At 39.9% G+C, this 20,485-nt stretch overlaps 1 protein-coding gene across 1 annotated transcript in view; it reads left to right on the top strand.

The window, feature by feature from the left end:
* SEMA6D (semaphorin 6D) overlaps positions 1–20,485 on the top strand; it is a 216,845-nt gene that overhangs the window by 6,961 nt on the left and 189,399 nt on the right. The window lies entirely within an intron of this gene.

Below are 20,485 nucleotides of genomic sequence, written 5' to 3' on the forward strand. Positions count from 1 at the left end.
TGCCGGGCGCTGCGCGGGGCTGCGCCGGGCGGGTCTCGCCGCCCGCCCATTGTCTGCGGCGCCCCGAGCCTGGGGGCGAGGTGGGGCCGAGCTGGGCCGGGGCTGAGCTGGGGCGGCGGAGAGTCTCTGCCTGCGGGGTTCCGCGGGTGTTTTCGCCAGCCCCGAGGCGAGGGGCTGCCGCCGCGGTACGTGTGTCTGTCCGCCCGGCACTTGGGGCGATGGGGAGCTCGGCATTGCCGGGGCTGCCGTTCCCGTTAATTATTCTCAGGTGTTTCTACTTTCCAGTTTTGTTCCCAGCTGGAGCCTCAGACCTTTTTACTCGTTGAGTGAGGAAAGATTTATTTATTTTAAATGATGTTACCTCTTCTCGGTTGTCTTGGAGCAGAAGCGGGCGGGCTGTTACAGGTCTCTCTCTGCAGCATTCATGAACCCCCTTTGCTATCATAAGACATGTGCATCTCGAGTAATCAGTGAGATGTATGAGGCGAATGAATACTCTCTGACAGGGACTCGCCGAACACAGGCACCTGCGAGCATCCTTTCTTCTTACAAGTCTGTGTCCTGATTAGTTTGTTTGATGCACCCACAAAGGTGTATTTCTTTAGCTGTGCAAGGTAGCAGTGATTCAAAATATCTCATGTAAGAAGCGGTACAACTCGTGACACCAAACTGCTTGTGTGCATCAAGTGGTGCTGGGTGCGAATCTCAGTGGACCGACCGAATGTACGTGCCTGCCTTGAATGCTTTGTGTTTGGTGATCCTTGGTGGACTTGCTAAGTGCATTAGTCTGGTGAGGCTTAGAGTTTTCTAGCCCCCGGGAGCAACACATTCTGTGAACACCTCTGTCTAACGTGGAGTTTGATTTCAAAGGGAAGCCTGTGATGTGGAACTGGCGTTTTGATTATGGAAGCTTACTGTATATTTTCCTTAAAGAAAGAAGAAACCTTATAGCGGTTTTAAAAAGGAATACAAGTTTTTTGCAGGAATAAAATGCTTGCATTACCCATCAATGTAGCCATTTAGTCCCTCTCTACAACAGTAGCAATTTGCTTTAATTTTCTATTTTTATGTCTCTTTCTGTAATGATTTTCTCTTGATTGAATTCCTTTTCTTTCCTATTACTGTGGATGTTGGTCCCTGATCCAATTCTTAACAGCATTTGTAATTACAGTTCAGTTTATGCCCTCATCTTAAGGAAAAGAAAAAAATCCCAATCTTATAAGCAGCGCCCCTATTAATTTCACAACTTTGAATTTGTAAGATTTTCTTTTCCCTTTATTGTTTGTTTGTGTTCTCTTTCAAATGTTAATATAACTTGGCCCGGTTCAGGCAGGTCTTGATTGAGAAGGTGATATAAAAATGCACTGGCTCCCTTTAATGATCATTTTGATTACTGCCATTGTGTGTTCTCCAGTTACAGTGTGATGTGAGTTTTGAGTCTCTGTGTCTCTGCTCCGCTTCTCCCCTTGTATTATTCCTCTTCACCAAAATATTTAGCCACCGGCAAGTCCATTTTTCACATAAGTGAGATTTGGTTAAATATGGTGCTAAAATACACAGGATTGCTATGATTTTTTTCTTTCCCTAAGGAAAACAAGAAAGGAGTTAGGATGTGTGTAAGGAAAGGTTTGATAGACAGTGGAGAACCAGAGATTTCTTTTGGAAAAGAACCCTTACCAATCCTTATTGAATTTGTTCGTCTGCATGAAGAAAAGAACTGTTGTTTTGTTATCTAGCAGCTGTAGGAAGATTGACAGCTACAAATTGCAAATCTATGAAGGATCTGCCCATGACACAATTTTTAGTTCATTTAGATCGTTATCCTACACATCTTGTCATTTGCAAAATTATATAAACAAGACCAGTAAGTTTGTGGAGAAGATGTAAATGCAGTGAATATACTGTAAAGATTTTGAAGCTCTTTGGGATAATTAGCAGAGCATGGGCTTGCCTGAAATATGACATTGCTACAGTTAATTTAATTCACATAGGAACACACCATTGAAAACATTATCCTGTAGAAAAGAAATACACATTTTAAAACATGCTAGCTCTGTCAGAAAAACATTAAGTGTAGCAGTCTTTTTGTTAAGATAAAGAGAACATCACTGATGTTGTCATGTGCTTTGCATTTCTAAACAGAATCTAATGAATTACAAACATTCATTATGCTGCAAGCAATTGCTGAAACTTCTCAGGACCCCAAAATAGGGATTTATTTATATACTCATATTTGCATCTTTTCTGATTATGGTGTCACTGTAAAAATAGAAATAAATAAAAAAAGCTATTGTTCTGAAATGAGTTCTCTCATAGCTCCAGATCTTTCGTTGGTCTTCCTCTGTCTTGGAAGTTTATGTTCAGGTTATGGAACTTTCTGTTGGGAAGTGTGGGAAAACTACAGGAGGGGTCTGGGAGCATTCTTTGTTGGATCCTGGAAGAATTAAGGGCATATAATCTGCAGCAGAAGGTCAGGTTTATCAAATGTCTCAGAAAGAACATAGCTGAAATTTTCAAAGGTTAGAAAGAGCAATGCGCTAATTTTAAAGGACATCTTGCATAAATACTACTTTTCTTAACATGTTAAAATGTGAAAAAAATAAATATTTCTTGATCTGTGTTTTTATCTAAATGTTTAACAATTCAGTCTTTCTTAAACACGGTATTTGTGACACAGTTACTGTTTTTCTAATGCTGCTTCCTTCTCTGTGGACTCAAGAATGAGCCATTGGAAAGGGTCTGTATTTATTGGCCCAAACCAATTTACAGCTTTTGAATGCCTCAGTTCAGGACTGTACTTGGCACTGTGCACTGTGGACTGTCACTTTCCAAAAACGGATTTCTTTGAAATATGTGGGTCTTCGGAGTTCAGTTTCATCCCACCTCCCCTCGGGTTCCATGAGAGCACAGCAGAGGTGGTGGTCACAGCCAGGCACGGGTGGTGTGGAGCCCCTCACGTGTCCTGTTGGGCTCCGGCGCTGGGGCTGATGTGCTTAGGGTTGAGACAGAACTGGGTGTTCCCTTTGGGGGTGTGGATGGAGCTGGAGGATCACATCCTCTGCTGTTCACCAAGGAGAGGTACTGAAAATTTATTATTGAATTCTGCTTCTCTTTACGACTGGTTTTAATTTATTTTTAAATACTGTCTCTTAAACCTTTATCTTGGGAATTAATTCCTGCCTTGGCACTGTATTTTTAAATTAACTCAAACCCAAGTGGATTCAAAATGCAGGAGACCCTTTTATAAATGACAGTGTTAATGACAGATTATAAAACACAGGAGCTGGAGAATACATACCAATTTATCTGCTGCTTTTCTGTGCTATACTACAGCTACATTGATTATTCCTGATACTCCAGGTGATTCTCCTTGAACACATTGTGGTGGAACTGAAAACCGCAAAAGTGCACATCTGCGGGAACTCTAGGTCATAAAGCAAGTCCTAGGTTTGATCTGAAGTAAGCAAGTATTGTTGGTCCCTCAAGGAAGTGCTCAATGCTCATCTCTTCCACAGACAAGGAGGCAGTCAGTGAGCATGGCAGTTACAGGAAGCTTTAAGGGGGAAAAGTCTGTGTTTCAAACGATGGTGATACTGTGGATACCTTAATTGCAAATTAATATAAGTGATGTCTGGAAAATCAGACAAATCTTCAATGTAATTATAAGTCAAAGTAAGGGAAGGGAAAAGAAACATGAAGTATTTTTGAAGGCTGATACCAGGCAGTGTCTCACAGCTAGAAATGAATGTTACTCAATGAGGGAACGAGGGAGGGGTTTTGGGGAAGGTTTTTTTGATGGTATAAAACAAGGATTTCTTCCCTTGTAAGCTGAAGATCACTTGACTTTATCATACAATTCAGGTGTTTGAGACAAGCCTTCTTTGGCAAGGAGGAGTCATTGTATTTCTCAGTGTGTTCTGCTCCCATGGCAGGCCTGCAAACGCAGTAAGTGCTTATGATGTGTTAGCCAAGGGTCTGTTTCTTTAGCTTAAGTAGGAAAGATCTCCACTTGGAAGAGAGGCTTTTGAGTCCTTTCTTCCAGAGCAGGAGGAGTTCCTATCAGTTTTGCAGTAGTACTTTTAAGCAGCTTCAATTACATATTCTTAACTTTGTTTCGCTAGTGGGAGCTCCCCTTTCAGTGTCTCTGACCTTTTTCAGTGAGGTTAGCTTCTGCTGAATCCACCCTGCCTGTTCTGGTAGGTTGTAATTCCCTTTACAAAGTCCACTTTTACCTTTATATTGTGACTTCTCATTTTGATTATATTCCTTCAAGTCTCAGAAATATTTCGTATTCCTTAATCCTTATGTTTCCCACTGATACACCACATCTGTCTCTTTTAGTCTATCCAAAGAACCCAATTCCTTTTACTCCAACTGTTTGGTTTGCTCACTAGCTCTAAGATCTCTTTACACGGACAACTTTTTCTCCCACTTCAAAGCTGGTTATGACAATGTGACAGCACATATTTTCTGTATCCAGCTGTAGCATGTGTCTGTAACTGGTATTACATTTCTGAACTTGAATTTTCATGCCACTTACACTGCACGTGAAGTTTTGTCCGTGAAAAGGGTTCATCCTGACCAGTAGTGTTACTGTGAAAGTGGGTGTTACATCCATGTTCTTGAAAGCCAGCAGAATTGCATCCTGTGGGTGAGAGCAGAACCATTGTGCAGAATGTCTGAGACATATGTGATCCTAATTTTCTTTGTTAAAAAGTTAACTGACAAATGGCTAATTAATTCTGTTCGCTTCTAAACCAAAAAGAGCCAGTCTTCTTGAGTCAACAGCCTTGCCCCTTTTCCTTGCTAGTCTTCCAAAGCTCAAAACTTTGAGATCTATTCTCTCTTACAGAGCTTAGTTTTAGTCTACAGTATGTGTTGCAAGTCTCTTTGGGAGAGGCTAAAGTACAGAATTTGGCTTTTTTTGTAGTTGCTCTAAAAAGGAGTAGTCCTGCATTTCTTCATGACTAGTAGCCTCTTGCTAGTTCATAATGGGAAATATTCTTGCAATTCCAGTACTAACCACATTTTTAAAATCTGCTTTAGAAATGTTTTAACCTTATTTGTCTGTTGGTGTGTGGTAAGGAGAAGAGTGAGTTCTTCACATATATAATGAAAATGCACAGTACAGAATCAGACGTAGCCAACCTGAAAATGTCAGATCATAAAGTTCAGCATCTTTGAATTGGGGTTGAGGTGACGGAGGCCCACTTATACTTTGTCATTTCAAGTAAGTATTACTTTTTTCACTTTCCCATAATTCAAAGAGCAGGTGAATGAACCTGTCTTAGGCTGTAAAATTAAAAAGAAAAATTGCCTTCAGAAGGAATGGAAATCAGCCATTTATTTCACAAAGCAGAAGATCAAGATGAGACTTTTCAGCCATAAATAAGAAATTACATAAACATGATTAGCATGAAACTGTATGTTTATAGTGCAAATTCTAATGAAGTAATAAGTCCTTTTTTGTTTCATAAAATAACATAAAAAGTGAGAAATGCCAGCATATGAGTGAAAGTCAAAAAGTCAAGTATCCAAATCCAAATTTTTTCTAAACTAAAACTTAATGTTTTTCAGACAGTCCCCTCAGATCTCTCACTCCTCTTCTGGCAGTGAGTCAAGTCTTTTTCCTATTTGAAAATGGACAAAACCTCACTCTTTCTCCAAATTGCTTGAGGAGAGAAGCTTTTCCTGCTTGTGGCCTGCATAGCTCCACCAAATTTAAAAAAACCCAAATAGCTAAATAAATCTGGGGAGGGTTTTTCCATGTCCCTGAATATGTAAGATAAAATGTGTTGAACACATGCTGAATTTCCAGAGAAAACAGCTGTTTAAACTCAATGGAGAATTTCCCACACTTATGAAGTAGCAATTTTTTGTTCTTCCATGTGAAGCACTAGTCTCTGTCATTAGGACACATTAAAAATTATTTTGTTTCGATCAAATGTCAAGTCTTTTCACCAAGACAGGAAAGCCTTCAGATTTTCCCAGGAAAACATTGCTTGTCCCTGTTAAAGCATTCCCGTTTCCTCTTAGCAAATTACATCCAGCAAACTAAAGCCCTTCCTTTATCATAGGTCACTGATGAATAATTTATTTAAAAAGCACGAGAAAGGGACAGAAAAAGCCTTAATGTGAAATACCAGTGTAGTGACTGATATTCGTACAAACTCTGCGTGGCCCTACTTAGGACAGCATCCTCTAACAGGGAATGTTGGGCACCTTTGGGCAGGCACACAGCTCCTGTCCTATTTGGGGCACCTCATGGGTAGTCTGGAATATTCCCTTGTGTGCAGATCCCCAGACCTGCAGCGATGTGTCTGTGCTTGAAAGGCAGTTAAGTAAGAAAAGCAGTGTGAATTAACACAACTGGAGCACTCTACTCCTGCATGGGGAGCAGTTTGAGAATTCCCGCGTTCTCACAGCGTGTCCCTGTGAGTGACTGTGCCTTGCAGGATGGAGCTGTGCACTGAAAAGCCATTGCACTGTGGGCATAGAGCTGGCATGTCTACAGGTGTATGGGGGTGGGGGAGAAATTACCTGATGATGGTGGCAGCAGAGATTTCCATAGCAATCCAGCCTAGGATGACTGCATTACTCACAATGGTGATGGATGGATGCAGAGAGTGGAAGAGATTGGTGCGTGTGTAGGTATTTACCTGCCTGAAAGTAAGCTGGAGTGAAGATAAAATGGAGTTAAATCTGAAAGCACTGCAGTCTGAGAAGTAGCACTGCTCTGCAGCCACTCTACCTTGTAGAAATGTTCACACACATGGTTCAGCTCATGATCTGTGAGTATGGAACTTCTGAATATGGAAATTAATTGCAAAAGGGGATTTATCTTGTTGGGCTTCCAGTTGTTTAAAAGAGTTTTAAAGTTTAACTTTGGATGTGATGAGAGGAAATCCATAATTTTCATGGGGCTTTTTGCTTTATTGAAACTGTAAATGTAGAACTCTTCTTACTTGTGCTCTGAGCATCTACCAGACATACTCATTGAGAAATTGTTGGAAATGTTTTCACCACTTTGCTTTCTGGCAGACAGTTGTAATCCAGTTTGTCAAATGAATTTTCTTGATTGCCTTGCAGCATATGCAAAGTACTTAAAATTGTTGTTAATTGCCTCTGAAGAGTTGGGGTGGGGGGAGAGAACAACACAAAAGAAAACAAGCAAAAATTCAGCTTTCTATTATTGTGTAAGTATGAAGAAAATTGTACTGTATAAAGGCAGCACAAAAAATATAACTGGAGTAATATAATAAGAGCAATCAAATCCTTCAGAATTCTGGATGGTGATTGGTCAGGGCTGGGGGAACACAGATTGCTGTGTAAAACGTTGAACGAGCTAAACTTAACCTATCAAATGCATTTACTGTCTGGCTTTCACTTGAATATAAATATTTGAGTTGCCAGCTCTGCAGGACTCTTTAAATGTGGGGTTTTTGCAGAGCTTCACGGGTGTCCCTCTGCCTCCAAGTCCACAGTTCAAAACTGCTATAATCAATTTCACTTCCACTACTGTGATATTTAATGTCTTTTAGAATGCTTGCAAGCAATTATCTCTGTCTTTCTACAGAATTTACAACTTACACTGACTTTGTTATCTACACCAAAGAAAGGAGAAATGTTTTTTCTACACGTTATGATGTTTGGGTTATAGGTAGTCTTAAGCTATTTTTTTATTCTTACATTCTTCTTACCAAAATCATGCTTACAATATTTGTCAGGAATCCATGGAGGGCAGGGATATAAACTCTTTGCAAACAGACAGGGCTTCACAGTGAAGTGAGAAAACACTTTGCAAGATTCATGGTATGAATTAAGCTGCTAGTTGATTAGCTTTTGCAGCAATTTTTCCAACCACTCAAGAAAGGCCAATGTGTGGTACAATAAATCCAGAGATCTTAGAGCTGATATTCCTGTGTCTTAGCCTCTCGCTTTCTAAAATGTCAGCAGTCCTTGTAAATCAGGAGGTTCTGCTTGGTATTCTGGGCAGTGTGCCTTTGGAGCCGGGCGAGAGGGAGCACCATGATTGTTGCCTTTTGGCTGAAACCCCCAAGAATTGTCTGGAGAAAGCACTGTGTGTGGGAAAAGACCTTCTTGATCAGTCGCCAGGAGGTGTCAGTACAGCTCAGGAGTAACTCTTTCATCCCCCGAGACCCGTTTTTATGGTGTCGAGGCTCCTCTAAGCGCTGGTGTCGTGGGTGCAGTCATGCCCGGCCCTTTATCTCGTGGCTGCAGAAGGAGCACTGAAGTTGTGCAGAGTGTTAATCGATAGAGAGAAGCTGCTAATGTGGACTAAGTGTGTTGTTCCCCAGAAAGGCCCTTTCTGCCTCCATGGTGAGTATGCACATGCTGTGGTACAGGAGCCTCCTGCCTTTGGGAGTTCCTGTGTACTTGGGGCTTTCTGGGGCAGCTCTTTGTGCTCCCTTGCCTCTCAGGGCTGTAGCAGAACCTCAGCAGTCACTGATCAAATGTATCATGCTGGAATGAGCATGGCAAGATACCTGGTGAAAACATCAGGCTGAAGTAGCTGGAGCCATGAGTAGCTTTGGGAATCACATCCTTGAATGCTACTGATAGCAATCTTTCAAAACAATTTAAATAATTTATTTTAATGCATGAGGAGCTTTTCATTCTCAATCAGTTTTGCACAGCATATTATATGTATTTTATACAGCCTGCTAATGAGCTGAAGACTTGTTAATTATATGTGTGTGGAATGGCATAGCTGCTGAATTATGCACATTATTTTTCTTTACAACGAAGACTTCCTCTTAACTGTATCTCTACTGGTTGAAATGTGCACCTCTGGTTGCTGATAGAAACTCCTCTACTGTCATTTTATTATTGTAAATTTAGGGTTTTGGTGATGTGAAGGATTAGTCTGAAAGGTGGAAGAGTTGGTTAGGCAGCAAACAATATAGTGTTTAAAAGCAGCTTCCTGTGCTGCATAGAACAGCTGTTGGGAATTTTATACCCCCTGAAATAAAAGGAAAAAAGTGTAATAAAGAAGTATAAAATATGTAATGATTCACTTAATTTCCTTTCTTCATCTGTCCGGTTTGTAATTTGTTACAAGTTTTCCTATTTAATATTGTACTCTTGATGTGGAAAAACAAAAAAAAACTCCAGGAAAAAGTCAACAACAAAAACTGAAGTTATATGTGATATCTAGAGCAAAATATTTTATAATACCAGGTCAGTGTTGTAAGAATTGGAATCTATGTAGAAATAGGTGCCCTGTTTCCTGAATTTATGCTTACAAAATGTATAAAATGTAGTGGCAAAGCTGATCAGCTCTTTCTTACCTTGGAAAATTCCAGAAAGCTACAAAAATATGCAATGCTGGTGATATCAGTAACTTACTAAACAACACGTTTTTGTGTCAACTTGGTGTCTAGTATAGAATTTAAATCATTACGTGGAAGTAGAATTTTCAAAATCCCTGTGTCTTTTACAATGAATTATTCATATTAATGAATACTCATTTCTAGCTCAGTCTGTTGAATGAGGATGATGTTTAATTTGCATGTGTTGGAGGTCATCCTCGTAGATTTTGGGGAAATATGGAACCTTTGCTTTTGCCAGGAGCTTTAACCTCCACTGGTATTTACACTGTGGGGCTGCTGGTCAAGTCTGGCCAGGTAGTGCTCTTTAGTGTGGGTGTGTCCTGGAAGCCTCCACTGGTGAGAGATGTGCAAAGAAGGAGAGAACCTACATGGAAAACTTGTAAAATCTTGTCAGCTGGATGTTAGGCATCTCTGTCACATCTTAATCTTCTCGTGGTGCTTCCAAGTTTCATTCTAACGCTTGGCGTGGTGGTTTGGATTTAGAAGCCTTGAGCTGGTGGAGATCAGCGTGTGTTGGCAGCTTTTTCAAGTCAGTGTTGGACTACCCAAATTACTGGGCTGTGTCCTCCTCCTAAGGGATGGGCTGCTGAGGAGACACTCCTGCCTTTGTGCAGGTGCTGTTGGGAAGCAGAGGCAGTTTGAATCAGGATTTCTGTCACGTTGAAAATCCTGAACTTTAACAGTGTCGTGATGGCAGCAGGACTGGTAGGCTGAAAGTCTGAGTCTCTTTTCAGTGGCAAACATTGATTGGGGTGTTTGTTTTTGAAAGAAACACCCAACAAAACAAATAGAAAAAGAACAAACCAAAACCAAAAAAATCCCCACCCCAACAAAAATCTCTCAGTTTTCAGTTTAGAAAAAGTTGGGTTCCTTTTTTTTTTTTTTTTTTTTTTAAATGATAATTGTGTTGTAAAAACCCAAGATTGGTGCAAGTGGGTAAGAAAAAGTCATTTTGCTGAAGATTTCTGAAACTTTGTGGGGGATGGAGAGGGGAAGAACTGATAAGGAGTTGTGTGTTAGAGCAGCATTACTGAACTTCACACTGAGCATCTTCTACCTTTTCCTCTAGTTATGGGGATATTTCTGTGATTCACAAGCAACTTTATAAAAAGCTGCATTCTGAGTATGTGCATGTTGGACTTGTACTCATGGGGAGAGGAACAGGTGCAAGGAAAAAAAATTCTAAATCAGCCTGAAGGCTTCTTCAGTCTTTGTTATTGTTTATGCAGAGTGTTCAGATTTCATTTGTTGTGCTAATGTCTGCTTGTTTCAAATAAGCCATGAAATGACTATTAGATAGATGATGAGCCTTAAAGGATTATATACATCCTTCATCTAGGTGCTGCTGCAATATAAGCACAATAACAATAATCAGCTTAGTTAAGTTCAAACAGGTGGGCTAAAGGGAAAAGTGCATTTTCCCTCCATCCTCACCAGTGGAACACGTGATTATGTAGAAAACTAGAGAAATTGCTTGGAGGCATTTTGAAATCTTATGTTCTAGGTAGCCAGGGTTGTTTTGTTTTTCTGGGTATTCTTTTAACACAGTGATTTCATGACATCATACCATGGCATGGACATGAAGAACTTCAGTTTCCTTGTCTGCTTTGTAAAGTGTGGTATCCTGGCAAGATGGTGAGTGGATTTCCCTTCCTAGCCAGCCGATGGCCTTGCACTCATTCAACTTTTGGTAATAAAAACAAATACCTTGTTTTGTTTTGTGGGGTTTTTCCCTGTGCTGTCCACAGTATTGATTTTTCTCTTCCTGCTTTGGAGACGTAGAACCTTTGCAAGTAAAGAGACTCTCTGACTTTCTCTCCATGGTGTGGACAGCTGTGGTAGCAGGAGAGTTGAACTGGTGACTCTGGGTGGCTCCTTGGCTTCTTCCCTTGCCCAGGGAGTGCTCAGGGTTATCTCACATGGAACATCTCTGTAGTTAAGGCTGAGGGTTAGCTCCAAAATAACTCCTAGCCACTGCACGTTTCCCAGTGGCTTGGGATTTATCCTTCCACAACAGACACGTTCTGTTCTCCTCGAGTTGCTAAATGTCTGAATCAGCTGCTTTTTTGGGAATAAACTCCTTGCTTTGCTGGTATTTGTGTAAGTAAATGGATGTGCCAAGTTCTTAAAGGGATACACCAAATATTTTTATACCTAGAAATAACTGTAAAACCAGAAAAAGGATATGGAGCTGTGCAATTACATGAGATGATTCAGAGACTGAATGAGTTATTTTTAAACATTTCATTACAGGGCTTAATTAACTGCTTGCCAAACTTTGTAGGTTAATGTCAATTGTTCACAACCAAGTTGGAGAACAATTTATTGTATTGTCTTGGAGAAAATTCATGTGACCAAGAAAGTGTCTGAGGTAAGTAATTGTTTCTGTTGTGATTTAAAAATACTTTCTTTCCTACAGCATTCCTTTGGGTGCTTTCTATGATGGGTATGAAACTATGATAGCTTTAATTTTGGCAAAAGGTATTGCTACTAAGAACATTTATGGCAAAATATCAGAATAGATAGAGGTACAGTTTTAAGACTTTGAAATAAAGCCACAGAAATTTTGGTTAATTGGAGAAATTCAGAATGCCATTTTTTGTTTTGTTTGAGGTTTTTTTCTTGGGGAGGGGTGTTTACTTTGAGTTTTGTTTTTTATATATATATATAAAATTATTTAAACCTAGCATTAAAAAATTACATGGAAATCCCTTGACCTACAGCTCAGAAAAATAGGAGGCAGGAGGTGCTGTAAAATAGACACATGATGTGGCCTTGTTTGGGACAACCTTTAGAAGATTATTCAAGTCTGAATATTAAACTCCACATAAGTAAGTTCCAAAGTAGAAGCCCAAGAAGAATTTGTAGTATGTTACAAGAAACCCTCTTGTATGCCTGAAGTCTCTAGATATGGAAAAAAAGATTATTTGCTATAGTATTCTGAGCTCATTTTTCATTTCACCCAGATGAGATGAAAGTACATTTGGGACAGCAGATTTTCAGACTCTTTGTCATTATCTTGTTTTTGATTCTTCTTTATGGATTGTCCAGGTGGAGGTGTCAACATAGTGCTACATTGCAGAGAGCATCAATATGTAATAAAGGGCAGGGAGAAAAAAAATCATCTTTATTTTTTCCCCGTGCTGTGCCACAAATAAATTGCAAGCGAAATGAGCAAGAAACTGATTCCATTTGAATTGTGGTTGAAGAAGGGCATTTCATCCTTCTCTCTCATGCAAATCCAGTTTGATTTTTTGGGAGTGAGATGCTATTACCCTCCAAGATCTGTTCTAGCTTTCCTCCTTGCAATAGCTTTTGCTGATAATAATGCACACCATACTGTATGCTTTTGTCACAGATTGATCTGTGGGAGCAGAGGGGAAACATACATTAGTGAGACAATGTAAAGATTTCACACTCCTACTGCTTCTGTAGTGCTTGTGTTTGAGATAAATGACAGAGTCCAGGACACCAGTTCTCCCCCTCATTTGCACTTTCTCTAGGCACCAAGGAAAAGATTCAGAAGCCTAAACATAGATACCTAATGCCATTTTAAGTGCTTTGGGTACCTGAGACATCTGTCAGGGTTAGCAGGTGTGACAGATGACTTCATGCCTTTTTTAGCAGCAGTTGAGAGCCAGGGTGGGATGCCCTCGGGCATCTAAAATAGCACTAAATGTCTGTGTTTAGGTACCTGCATTGCTCCTGAATGCTCTGCTGTAAAATGAAGTAGATCAGGTAAAGATGGTTTACACAATTGTGTAGGCATATTTGTATGTGGTTAAGAAATCACCTGGGGTAATCTGGAAGTGAAAGTTAGTGATAAAAGTGAGATTTATCTAAATTTTCTTTTCTGTCAATTTAAATTCCTTTGAAACTTGCTTGTAGTACAACCTCTATGCAAATTTTAAGTTGTACAACAAGTGAGGCAGGGGCTTTGTTTTTTCAATTATCTGTTACAAAGCTCTAGATAATCCCTCCTGTTAAGCTTGTGTTTTGAACTACAGGGGTTGCCACTTGTAAGCTAACTAGTGTCAAATTCACATCACTGGACCAGGCAGGTTTCCAGCAGTTTGAACAGAAAATGCCTGTTCCCATCCAGCTGGTGCCGTCGAGGAGGTGAGGCTGTGGTTTGTGGAGTGCAAGGCTGTGATCAGGCAGAGCTTTGCCCAGGAGTGCGTTTGTGGTGAAGCTGTGCCACGAGCAGTGGCCTTTGTGCCACGAGCAGTGGCCTTTGTGCCAGTGCCCTCACACACCCGGGCTGGTACCTGGGCCTGCTGCAGCCTCCCCCTGTCCCAGGCAGAGGCACAGGGGCTGGGGGAGCTGAGGTCCGAGTTCTCTCCGCAGCAGATGTGCGGTAAGGAACCCGCCCGCCTCCTCACAGACCGTGCCCTGGATGCTCTGTTAGTGTAGAGGGTAATGCAGCATCTCTTATTCTGAGCTGTGTGGTAGCTGGGTAATGCAGATACTTAAATAAATTCACTAAGTTCTAAATGACATGTTCTGGAAGTGGTAGTTACCCATCGAGCTCTGTGATCAAAAGGAGATGTTGAGTATTTTGGTATTATGTGTTACCATTCTCCATAGTCAATGTATAGTTAAACAATAAGGCACAACAGGCATTAATCCCTTTTAAATGTACTCCTGATGTCAGAGGTCTAGTTGGGAATGAGCTGAAGAGTGTGTTAGTGTAACTACCTCAGTGGTACAGCAATTTTTCATGAATTCATTTCTGGGAGCATCTCATTGGTGTTATGTAATGGAAATTTAAATAAATAAAATCCTCAGGGAGTTGTTCTTCAGTTTATAGGGGATTTTAACCAAAGTTTGGCCTCCCTGGTGCTGTGTTCTGTTTCCATATAAATGTTTCTTCATTCACATCCAGACCAGTGTGCCACGGTCACAGCTACCAGAACTGTCAAAGCTGCAGAGCACACACACAGCTGCCCTCAGTGGTGCGAGCAATTTTTCCAATATGTGCTTGGATAGAACATAGTTGCTTTCTATATAATTTATTCGAAGCAAGGCCAGAAATAATTTGTGCTTTAAAAACAGCTTGAGTGGTGAAAACTGTAATGCAGTACAAGTCAATTTTTTTCTTTTTAATAGCGTTTGACACTTTCCAGTATGGAACATCTACCTAAACAGTGCATTATTGCAAAGTACAGGAGGAGCAAACAAAAATAGGAACAAGCTTTTTTTCTTTTTTTTCTTTTAATTTTTTGTTGCTGTTGGACTTACATACAATCACAGTTAGTACAAGATGTTTTTATTTTAAAATACGGAAGTGTTTTTCATAGGTTTTAACATCTGTTCATTTCTAATTGTTTTCTTACCAGCTATTCTTAAATGTTTCAGAGGAAGCCCAAGGGCTTATTAAAACTTTAGTAAGAAAGCTTATTTTTTCAGGGCATACAAGATGTTACCTCTAAAGAAATATTAGTGAATTACTCCTTTCCCTTGAATTTAATGATTTTATAATTATACTTTGTCTTAAAGGAAATCTACACAGGTTCACTGTTTTTCATCTTCACTGGATAAAAGCTAATCTTGCCCTGGAATGTGGACAGATGGGGATAACCACTGGAACCATTAGTTATGACTATTTCTGTGCAAAAATTGTTTTTATCTTGATTTTATTTTGAGAAGGAAAACAAATTAATCCACATTGCACCGTGTTTTGGTTGCTCTCTGTGTAGTGATCAGCTGGAGTACGGTGACTAGAGTACTTTCATAGGCTGGTAGCAATGACTGCAAAATCAACATGGAAAAAGAATGTTGTAGTACGAGATTGCACAATTAAGAAGCAGGCAAGAATGTATTAATTTTGTTTTCTCGTGAAGTAATATCTTGCCAGATACAGACTTGAGAAGAGCCTTTTCTGTTAGTGCCACTGGAAATTTTTCTTGTTGTCTTTATAGTGGGGTATGAGATGTTTCTTAGAGCTATTTGAAATACTTATTTTAATTGGTTATTTGCACATGAATATAAAATACAGAAAAAGCCTTTGGTTTATTCTATATAGTGGGGTTTTTTTCTGGAATTTGGGATTTTAATGCTAAAAAGTAAGATTACTTTTATCTGTATTTTGTGGTCGCAGAGGAGGCTGGGGAAGGGGATCCCCTTGTGGAACTGGCTTGGTAGTGTCTCTTACAAGCTGTGTGAGATCCTGTGAATTCACAGTCATTTCTCTTCCTGCTTTTGTGCTCTAGTGCTACAGAATTTAATAAGTGTGTTTAAAAAATAAAAGCAAAGCAGCCAGCAGCACTGTGACAGTCGTAAGGGTGAAGAAGGAGGGATAGGAATTTTCACGTTAAATCTAACGGCAAACAAAAGCGTCTAAAAATTGGCAATATCTTGTAATGAAGGGCTAAACCAAAATTGAACAAGATGTATTCCTTATGCTTTCCAGCAAACAGTTGACTGAAGTTTCGGTATTTATACATCATCTGTAAATTTATGCTGCTCAGTTAAACAGCCAATGCTGTCTTGCTGTTTATTTATTTAAATATCCAGTTCTCTGAATCCACAGCTTTCATATACCAGGCCTTGTATGTTAGTTCCCTATGGAAACTCGGTATTCCTAGTCTTTAAATCTTCCTTCCATGCCTCTAATCATTTCATTGCCTGTCCCTGGACCTCCTCAATGTTTTCTGGTGTTGACTCATGTAATTTCATTATTGTATTTTCAGTGTTTATTCTGCTTCTCGATGTGCTAGTACTTTTTCCCTCTGTGTTTGCAGTTCAGACTGAAGCTGATGTTTAAGCAGGATTGTGCAGGGGATGTTACAGCAAACAGCACTGAACCCCCTTTAAAACATGGGGAAAATACCATCTGCAGCAAGCTCTGCTGCCTTTCACATCTTCCTTGCTCCCTCTTCCTTCTGACTCCAGCCAGGACCCAAAAACACCTCCAGGGCAGAAGGAGGGAGGTAATTCTTGCATCCTGGCTCCTAGACCCCTGGGGGTGTCACTGGCCATTCCAAGTCCACCTCAGTGCAGTTTAGCAGCTCCAGCTGATGTGCTGCCTAGGAGCTGTTGAGGAATTTTCCTGGCCTGGGTTCTCTGCTTCCTCCTGCTCATAAACCCATTGTGAGCTACGTCAAGGACTTTAAAGTGTGGAAAACTGGTATGTGCAAAGTATTTTCTTTTTCCTTGTTCATATCTCTGAACGGGCTTAACTGCAGAGGTCATGCCAGGGAAGGGCTGAATAACATCCCTGATAACAGGCAGTTGTTAAAGCTGGCTTGTTTTGTCCAGCTGCAGCCAAAGAGCAGTTCCACATTGTTCCCTCTGGAGTGTCCTGCCTTGTGCTTGAGCTTATTAATTTGCTATACAAGTTTGTTTTACAATTTGCCATGTCTTCTACAGAGGCAGGGCAATTCATTATGTCACTCTGCCTTCATCTCTTTTTGCCTTGGTAACCACACTGGGATACTTAGGAAGGGGAAGACCTCGTGGCACATTTGCTGAGGGTCTGGATAGTAAACAAGAAAACTGGTTAGGTTAAGAACTGCATGCTTTCACTCACTAACTCAATTCACTGGTGGGTTTTTTTGAATTTTGTTTTGTTTTTCCTTCACTCTTTCTAGAACAAGAAAGTTCAGTTGGTCCTGCTCCTCTGGTGAAGTTTAAACCTTTCAAATCCTCTCTGAGCTGCACAAATAGCGGAATTAATGCTTATAAAACTTAAAATACTTTGTCTTTCAGGATGAGATAAACAAGATAAGTGGCAGAGTTTTATTATAGAATCTACCAGAGACCTGATTAAAGCCTGCCCAGTCTGTGTCTACAGAAACTCATAGGAAGGCTGAGCAGTCAAATAAGTTTTATATGAACCTTATACCCCATATTTCAGTAAATGCTTTTTTGTAACTGTTTTGTGTAAAGTGAATTCAAAATAATTACCAAAATAAAGAGGCCACTGTAGCATATATACTGATGCATGTCAAATTAATCCTTTAAACTGGTTGAGGGCTATTAAAATTGTTCTTCGCTTTCCAAATCAGATATTTCTTTCAGGGAGAAAAAACTAAGGGCTGAAATTTATTGAGTGTAATTAGAGGCAGCTTGCAGTGCCAGCTCTTTGCTGCTCTTCAGCAAGCTCTAATTCATTTCCCCCACACCTGATGATACTGCAGGTGCTGAAGGAACTTAGGAGGAGCTTATGCATCACTAAGTGTTTGAGTGGTGAGAGGTTTTGAAACATTTAGAAGAGGGAAATATAAGAGGAGGAAGAAGCTCTTGATAATCTTTATATAGATATAGATACAGGCATCCTACACTCCGATCCTGTAGTATTCTGACGTATAACTGTAGAATGAATAACTTGGCATACTTCTCGAGAGATATGAGTGTATGTGAAATAATTCTTCTTGTGACAGGATTCTGCCCCCTCTATAACTGATTTTAAGATGCAAGAGACTGTGTATTACTCCTGCTGTAAATATAGCATTATTATTATTAACTGTTGGATCGCTGTATTTTGACAGGTGTACTTCTATTCAACAGTTTTGTTTTATTACGTGTGCAAACATGTATACAAACAGAAAAATCTGAATCATAATTGTGAACACATATGCTAGAGGCCTTCATCTGAGTTTGTCATTGCAATACTTATGGAAGTAGGAGACAAAAAAGCACTTTCAGCCTTTGAGTATGAATCTTATGTATTGCAAGCAGGTCTGTCTGAACTGTGTTTAATTTTGTACTTGCATGTACGCATAGTACCCATCTCATGGAGAAAAGGGTTAGGGTCATATTTTAAGCACAGAAGAAACTCATACTTCTTCCATGTGGCAGGAATGAGTGGGGGGAGGGGGGAGCCATATTTGGAGTAGGGGAATAAATATTCTATTCTTCTAACTTAGTGCACAGAACTGACCTTTCTCATAACTACTTGATTCACTGCAGAAATTGCTTATGTGGTCCACAGGGCATCTCTAATACATACACTGCTAAATGAGGGGGAAAATTCAATGGTCAATGGGTAGCACCATGGACTGGTTAGAAAGGTAATAATATTTGCATGTGCAGGTGTTGAATTTTTCTCAGACTTCCATGGTCTGCTGAAGAATTAATAAAAAGAACTTAGATCCTAGACTAAAATATGGAAATTGTAGTCATACACTTTGCATGCAATCAATAAGTGCCTTTCAACACTTGCTGTGTTGCTGAAAGGAAGTGTGCAGTTCTAGCTCCTGCTTAGAGATTACATTCAGTCAAAGTAAAGAAGCACTTTCGCAGGGGAAGGGAGCTGAATACAGAGAGATGTATACAGGTGTATTTTAAGGTCACTGGTTATCTGTGCAAAGCACTGCATGGCATCCAGACCATTGCACACTTCAGGTCCTCCTTTAGGAAGGAATTATGCAGTAAACATTTAGGTAATGTGTGAAGATGGCAGATCAAAGTTGTTACTGACATAGGCAGTCCCATAGACACATCCATTGTGCGCTGCAGTTTTGAGGCTTGGTGTGAACTCCGAAAGGAGTTAACAAAGCCAGGTGAGCAGAAAGCAGGGCAGCGCATGAAATTGATTTTTGACAAGTGAAAAACTGCTCATACTGGAAGAGCTCTATGTATACATTGCTGCTTTCTTTCCAGCCTCACGTTCAGCACTGCTCTACCATCAGCTCTCTTTCAGGTGATAAATCATTTTGAGGTCTCATCTACTTACTGACTTCTGGTGTATGTGGAATAAGGTAGCAGAATCTATCCCTGGTAAACCTAATTATATCTCTGTGACTGTGAGAAATCAGCTCTTTGTCTCAGAAGAGATTGCCTGTATCTAAAACAACCTTATGAAGCCACAGAAAACCCAGGGAGGGGGGGAAGAAACGAGCATGCCAGAAGGAAAACGCTGCCATTTTAAGGAATTTGCCCATCCACTTAAGAAGAAAGGAGAGGCACCGGCTCATTGCAGGGTTTGTGTCTCCTCCTCATTCTCACAGTAACTTGGAAACATTCAGATATTGTCAGAAATCTATCATTAAGCATGTCCTATTCTAAGGAAATATTCACCAAATATGAATTTCAGGAAACTTTGTCTTCGTTGTAGAACGACTTCACATGTCATAAATCACTTTGATTGTATTTGCTAAATAAATTGTATGCTATAGAAATAGCATACAATTCAAAAATCAGAGTTGGGAACTTACCTTTAAGGAGAATGACAAAACTGACTTCAATTGGGTCATTTTTCACATGGAATCTCTAGGGTGCTAGAAAGGGAGAAAAAATTGTTTCTAGGGGAAAAAAAAGCCCCTACCCAAAGGCAGTACTGAATTTGGAGCTGATGGAGACCCAGTCTTAGTGTTTTAATGATCGTTAGAGTTTTTGATGCATTTTCTTGTGTTTTTAGAGGGGTTTTTTCCCTCTTTATTACTTGCCTTTGGCTATGTCAGTGCATTGAGTGTAATCTGATGGAATCATGTAACTTGTACGTTGGTTTTTTAATTGAAATTAGCGTTAAAATGCAACTGCACAGATTTTAGATTATTAGAATGGAATTTTTTTATTCTTTGATCAGGAGGTAGCTGTATCTTTTGCCTGTCCCTTATCTGACAGTTGTCCTCATGCTCCCACTGTTAGTCATCACGGGTGTGATCTTTAGCCTACTCTTGTGGAAGTGAATTCTTACATTCAAGAGACAAAATGGACTGGTTAATACCGTCAAAACATTTGTCAATTTCTCAAATTAGGTGCAAATTAAAAGAGGTATTTTGCTAAGCAGAGCTGCTAATAGGAGCTATATTAATAATGAAAGGTAATTTAAAAGCATGACTGCACAAGCAGAACAAGGCTTTGAAAAGGTCCGAACATATGCCTGTGACTGAATAAACCCATTAATTCCTTACACATTTCCATTCTTATTCCAGGCAATCAAAATGAAAATAGGCAGCAATCTTTAATAGCAACTCTTCAGTGTAGCAAGGGAAGATGTGTTACATGCGGGATATCACAGTGCATATGTGGTTGCCTATAAAAAGTCATGCAGACTGGCAACACTGTATTTTTCTCATCAGAAAGAAAAGCATGGATTCTGTGATGGATGCTTTGCTTACAGAACTTCCCTTACTGATCGTGTTTCGGATGCATCATGCTCAACGTTTAGCAATCAGTTAATTCAC

The sequence above is a fragment of the Corvus kubaryi genome, unplaced genomic scaffold (genome assembly GCF_017639235.1).
Source record: "Corvus kubaryi isolate FWS band 111438036 unplaced genomic scaffold, C.kubaryi_AGA036_p1.0 37394, whole genome shotgun sequence".
Lineage (NCBI taxonomy): Eukaryota > Metazoa > Chordata > Aves > Passeriformes > Corvidae > Corvus > Corvus kubaryi.